Source organism: Molothrus aeneus, chromosome 2 (assembly GCF_037042795.1).
Source record: "Molothrus aeneus isolate 106 chromosome 2, BPBGC_Maene_1.0, whole genome shotgun sequence".
NCBI lineage: Eukaryota > Metazoa > Chordata > Aves > Passeriformes > Icteridae > Molothrus > Molothrus aeneus.
This window is the reverse complement of record NC_089647.1, coordinates 17,941,409-17,947,408: the sequence shown is the minus strand read 5'-3', so window position 1 is coordinate 17,947,408 and position 6,000 is coordinate 17,941,409. Positions and strand designations below refer to the sequence as shown.

The 6,000-nt window shown below is 38.4% G+C and overlaps 1 long non-coding RNA gene across 1 annotated transcript in view; it reads left to right on the top strand.

The window, feature by feature from the left end:
- The first annotated feature begins 903 nt into the window (after positions 1–903).
- Positions 904–6,000, top strand: part of LOC136568657 (uncharacterized) — a 61,333-nt gene continuing 56,236 nt past the window's right edge. Inside the window, exon 1 of the long non-coding RNA XR_010785270.1 lies at positions 904–1,155. This is a non-coding gene — a long non-coding RNA (uncharacterized lncRNA). The remainder of the gene's footprint in view (positions 1,156–6,000) is intronic.

Here is a 6,000-nt window from a genome sequence, read left to right as displayed (position 1 = left end):
GCAGGAGGAAAGATTTGGCTTATGGTGTCCATCATGTCTAATTGATCTCTGTGGTTGTAGACCCTGGAGTGTGACTTCAATGAGAAATACACTCCAAGCATAAGTTGGGAAAATAATCTCCTTTCTTTCAAGAAACTGCAAGCTCAGTAGGGAAAGAACAACAGAATTCTGGCAATTATTCTGCTGTTTGTATACATATTGTTTCCTGGCATTTTATTTCAAATTTTTCTAGAGTGAAAGTCCATCTTTTAGCAACCAGTTCTCTCCTCCAGTCTTGCCAAGCCACAGCAGAATAGAAGAACTATTTTTAAATTGCCATCTAATGAAATTGTTTGAAAACCTATTAAAACACTACATATAAAATTTGGAGATAATTTAAAATTCTTTCTGGAACCTATTTGCAATTGCTGAGGCTCAGAAACAATCCAAGGGAAAACTGCTTTTATATGGTAACAAGTTGGCTATTTCTTACAGCCATTTTAGCCACTGTAGGTAATCTCATATTTGAATATTCAGTGCACAGTAGAGACATCAGTACAGGTATTCACTGCACATCCATCCCAAAGGAAGGAAATAGGGAAGCTTATAGAAATTAACACCTTTGTACCATTGTTCTGTTTTTCTGCCTTGTCTTAAGTTCAACCATGACCTTGGTTTATTTGCACTAGTGCATGGCAGCAATGACCTTGACCTCCAGACTCATCCCAGTTACCTCAGGTCATTTGGAACAGGAAGAACCTAAAGGTCACAGAGCTGTGCCCTTTAAAAAAGGCTAAGGTTTCTCTGTATGAATCCTCATTTAGCATGTAGATGTCCTCTGATCCTGTAGGATTTCTGTGTAATTTTAAAGACTTTTCTGTAAGGACTTAGTAATGGTGATAGACTTTCATGCTTGACCCTATTTCCACTTGCTTGCCAGGCACACCCCCAGTTATCTGGGCACTGCAGGCACCTCAGCTGTGAAGATAGAAGAGAAGAAGTAATCCCTACAAATGGCAGCTGAAAACTTCTTCAGGAAACTTGCAGATAACAGCACCATGAATATGAAGGTAATTAAGGATGTCCTCTACATCGATGCTACATGTGAGAATATGAAGACACCCATGAGTACCATGAATTTTCTCACCTGATAGCTGGCTTGACTACTTCGCTGAGGTATGGAAGAGTTTTTTTGTTTTCTTTGTAACAGGGGAGGCTCATTTTATGACATTAAAAATATGTGAAGATATTTTTTTCATTTCAATAACAAGAAACAAGCATACTGAAAAAACCTAGACATTTTTGTCTGAAATTTTTAATAAACCTTTCCCTTTAAAAAATATTTTAAAATGTTAATTTCCATTAAATATTAATTTGGAAATATTTTTCTGGTTTATGTAGAAGGAATAGAAGTCTTTTATAAAGTTCTCAAATTGGAATCTAAAAATCCTGGTTTGGGTAAAATGAAATATTGTATTAAGTGATTTTTTTGGGTTATTTTTGAACTGTTTGATTCACTACAAATTGTCATCAAACTGTCAAGAACACCAGCAGCAAGAACATCAAAGACAAAAAGCAGCAGAAGAAGTGTTATCTGCCAAAAACTGTTTAGACAGGAAGGTGTCTTTATTTCTAATGTGTCTAGGCTAGATTTTCACTTTCCTTTTTCTTACATTTTATTCACTCATTAATAGTTGCATATTTTGCAAAAGAACTCTAAATGCTGTTTTTTCTTTTTATTAGCATTAAATGCAGAACAAATCCAATCAATAATTCTGTCTGCTGTTAAATAGGTCTAGACTCTGGGTGTTGTTAACAAAATGAGCATTACAGATTAACAAGTATTTTGGTCACATTGCTTCTTAAATTCAGCTAAAATACAACAGCATTTTGTAGACTTATACAGGACTATTTTTTAAAAAGAAGAATATACATCATACATGGCTTTTGCTTTTTGTCTTCTGTCTTTTTAGTTTCATATCTTTGCAAGTGTCACACTCTTTATTTTCACATAGCCACTGCAATCATCCATTTTCTGTATTTATTCAGCATTAGATTTCTGTATTTATTAGCATTTAGATACAGGGGGTACTCAGGCAGTCACTGCAATAATTTTGAAGACCTTCATCAAAACCTATTGAAGTCAAGAGAACATCCTACATTGGCCTCAGCAAACATGTTGTTTAGAAAGAAGTTAGAGATGTCAATTGAGCATTTTGATAAAGTCTTTCAAGTGTAAATTCAGTAGCTGCATGTCCCCTTCTCTTCATGTCACTTCATTACATCTCACTGCAAAAGGTCCAAGCAACAGCGAGTAATACATTTCCTTTTATTAGGGAGCAGTGACGAGGAGCTGTGGCTTATGTTTGTTTTGTCCTGACTGTTACACTCAAAGTCACTGAAATACAGCATGGAAATTAAATATTGAAAAGCAAATACAATAACTGAATTTCTGCTCTTATTTACTGAAAAGTGAAACATTCTAGAGGCTGTGCTCCCTTTGGCTGGTGAGAAGCTCTGGTTAGATGTGAGTGAACATTAGAAATATCATTTGTTTTTAAGCTGAATCTTTATATCTGAGTAATTCTGAAATCTCAAGGGCAGGGAATTTTTCCAATCAAATATATGCATCAGAGAAAAATATTAATCCCACAAACAAGACATGAGATAGCACATCAGTCTGTTTGTACAGACTGACAGCACATCAGACTCCTTTATAACTCTGCAATAGTCTTTTCCTGACCCATAAATGTCACTCAAGAGCACAAAGTATTTTCCACTTCCTAAATCACAGAAACTTTACATCCCTATATCTGAAAGCTTTAATTTTATAATTCTATTACAATCTGCATGAAAGACCTGAAAATTCAAAATCCCCAGTGAAAAGGGGTACTTACACAAAGTTTGTTGTTAATAGGCATAGCACTATTCTTTTTTATAAAACTGAAGCACTGTGCAGGAATTTGGGCCCTTTTATTTTATCTTGTGTCACACTACTATAGCAAATGATGGTATGTAATTTCTTCTGAAATATGAACTTATTTTGAAACCCAGCCTCAAAGCATTTATTTCTGGAAAAAAATTAAACTCTCTAATTTTACTGTGTCAGGAAAAGATTTTTTTTTCCAAACTCAAAGCTCTTCTTCAGAATAAGTTTGAGACCATCATGTGTTCCCTCAGGTTAATTTCTAGTAGGTTTAGTATTTTGACTGCAAAAGTTTTGCACAGAAGTTGCCTCCATCCTGATCTGGATTTTAAATGCTGCCAGAGTGTAAGTAAGGAATAGTAATAAAGTAAAATAACTGTAAGCAGAAAAAGTAAGAAAGAAACAAGGCAAGTATGCATTTGCTTTAGTGTAGGCAGCAGCATGCCTCCACACATTCAATTCCCCCGTGGCCAGGTTCCATTTAGCACTTAGACTGCTTTCATACATATACATGTTTTTCCTGAGCTACCAAATATTTCCTCTTCTCCTTAAGGATGACTTTTAGGTGTAAATGAACATGAAGACAGTGCATGTGAAAGGTGTGACTTTGAGGGTTGCTGAGCCCTTTGAAACATTTATAAACTAGCTTAGATAAGTAGAGGTGAAAAAGCTACAACAGCAATGTGACACTGGGCAGCAGAGAAGGCTTTGAGGGCCTCCTCTCAAAAGGAAGAGTCAGCTAAAATTCCCTATTGAACTAGTGGGGAAAGAATGCTAACGAGAAAGAACAAACAAATCCTGCCTGGTTTGCCAATGTCCTGATTTATGTACTGCATCAGGACTCCCTTTTTGTTTCCCCTCATCTTTCCAGATCTATTGATGTAGATGAAGAAGAATTCTATAGAGGAAGTGAGCAGCTGGAATTAACCTTGTGCCCATGAATTAAGCAAAAAACCCCCCAAAACAAAAAACCCAAAAACAAAAACCCCAAAAACCAAAAAAACACCAAAACCCCCAAAAAACCAACCAGACAAAAACACCCCCAAAAAAAACAATCAGGAAAAAGATAAAAGAGAAAGATAGAATGCAAAAAAGACAAGTGAAACAACATATGAAGTCAATTGGTTGATTCAGGTCTTTATTAACCAGAAACCATAGTGATCATTTAGCTGTTGGTATTTGAAAAGAAACAAACTAGCTCTGTACAGATCAAAGCACCAAGGAAAAAAAAGCAGCAAGGAAAGCAAATTCTGGCATTATCCAGCCAGTTAAAAAGCCTGCCTTATCAGAACATCTACTCAAATCTTGAAACTAGCAGCATTACAAAAGTGGGAATAGGATTATTTTCACATTCAAAAAAGACATAGGTATTTCTGATTGCATGTGACTGCTCCTGCAGGCAGCTGGCAGGGAGCAGTCACCACCCAAAAATGTAGTGAGACATCAGCATGACCATGTGGTGCATCAGGCACAGCTGCCTCACGTGGTCCCACGATGTGCTCTGTCATTGTGCCAACTCCACAAGTACTTCTGAGCTGTAAATTGATTTAAAAACACTCATAATGACCTGCTTGCATCAGATCAATCAAAATTCATTACCGAGGCAATAAAGGTGTGTTAGAAACTGTCATGGATTTTCTTAATCACTCCCTTGGATTTCCAGGTCTTGGATTTCCTAGTAACTGTGTAAAGTGAGTGAGTGGAAGTGGGTCCAGAAAAACCACAAAAATATCACACACCGAATATTCAACAGGCTGCTTCTAGGTTACAGAACAGCTGGTTGAAAACAGACTTGGTGGTGCTGTGGCACATAAGAGTGAATATTTAAATGGTGTAGAAAGCCATGCTGAAAAGAGCAGGTCCCTCTGAGAGCATGCTGGTGCCAGGGAGTGCTGGTCTGACCTCAGCACATGGTGCCTGCACACGTAGCATTGACTGATATTGACACAGCAATGCATTTCCTTGCATTTTTCCTGCAGATGGTGATATAGATGCTTTCAGCCCTACCCAAGTCAGTAGAAAAGACCCCAAAACCAAATCTCCCCCACTTTGGTCAGTTTTTCCAGTTCTTCCTTTGAATCCAGTCTGGTCACCTCTCCTTGTTAGTGGCAATACCAGCAAGCTGCCCGGTTTTACTGAGGTCACAATGCTCACAGAATTAGGACAAGCTATGTTTTTCTTTTTTGGCCTAATACTGAGCTCCCTTCACTAGGCATAGCTGTTTTTAGATGTTAGAGTTAGTACAAGAAACCTGGAGGTGAGAAAAGGAGTCTAGAAATGCTGAGTGATTTTGGGGTGGCACTGAAAAATGTGAAGGAATATGGAAGAAAAGGATAAGATGTAGGGAAGAGTTACTGTAAGAGAGGGGTGTATAGGAACAAGTAGAGAAGTCTGTGTGTATTTGAGGAGTGTAGAGCTACATGTTTTTCTGAGAAAAACAGGAAAGATTATATGTGTTCAAAGGTCGGGGGTGCATGGTGAGAGCTGGGGAACGTTTCAATGGCCCAGGGTGGGAGGCTGAGAAAAGACAGCAGGGCAAAGCAGCAGAGGTAAAATCAGTTGCTGGCTCTTCTGTAGGGTCTTGGCTGTGGGAACTCAGCACATCGTTCCCGATGTCCAGAGATGCCAGGAGAACCCTTGGGGGGGTCTCGGAAATCCTGGAATGTTGCCAAGAGTGCTTGGTGGCTTGATTTTGATCCATCCACAGAAGTGACAGCAGTTTGAGGACATGAGAATCACTTTAGAGTGAAGGGTGTAAAAGGGACACATTTAGAGGGTGAAATATAGACTTTAAGGTTTTTGATACAGGGGGATTATGGAGACAAGATGGAGGGATCAGGGCGTGTCTCGTCCTTCTTCTTTCTTCTTCTTGTCTTCCATCTCCTGTGGTGATGTTGGCACTTGGAGATTGGTTTATGGTGAAGGTGCAGTTGCTAACATGGGTGAAAAGTATTGGAAAATAAAGGTAAATATCATGTACGTAGATTTTAGTATAAAAAGACAAGACCGCCTCGTGGGTGGTCAGAGTGCCCTTGGCTGCCTTGCAGGTCAGACCTCTGTTGGGCAGACAGAAAATTTTGTAGATAAGAAACAAT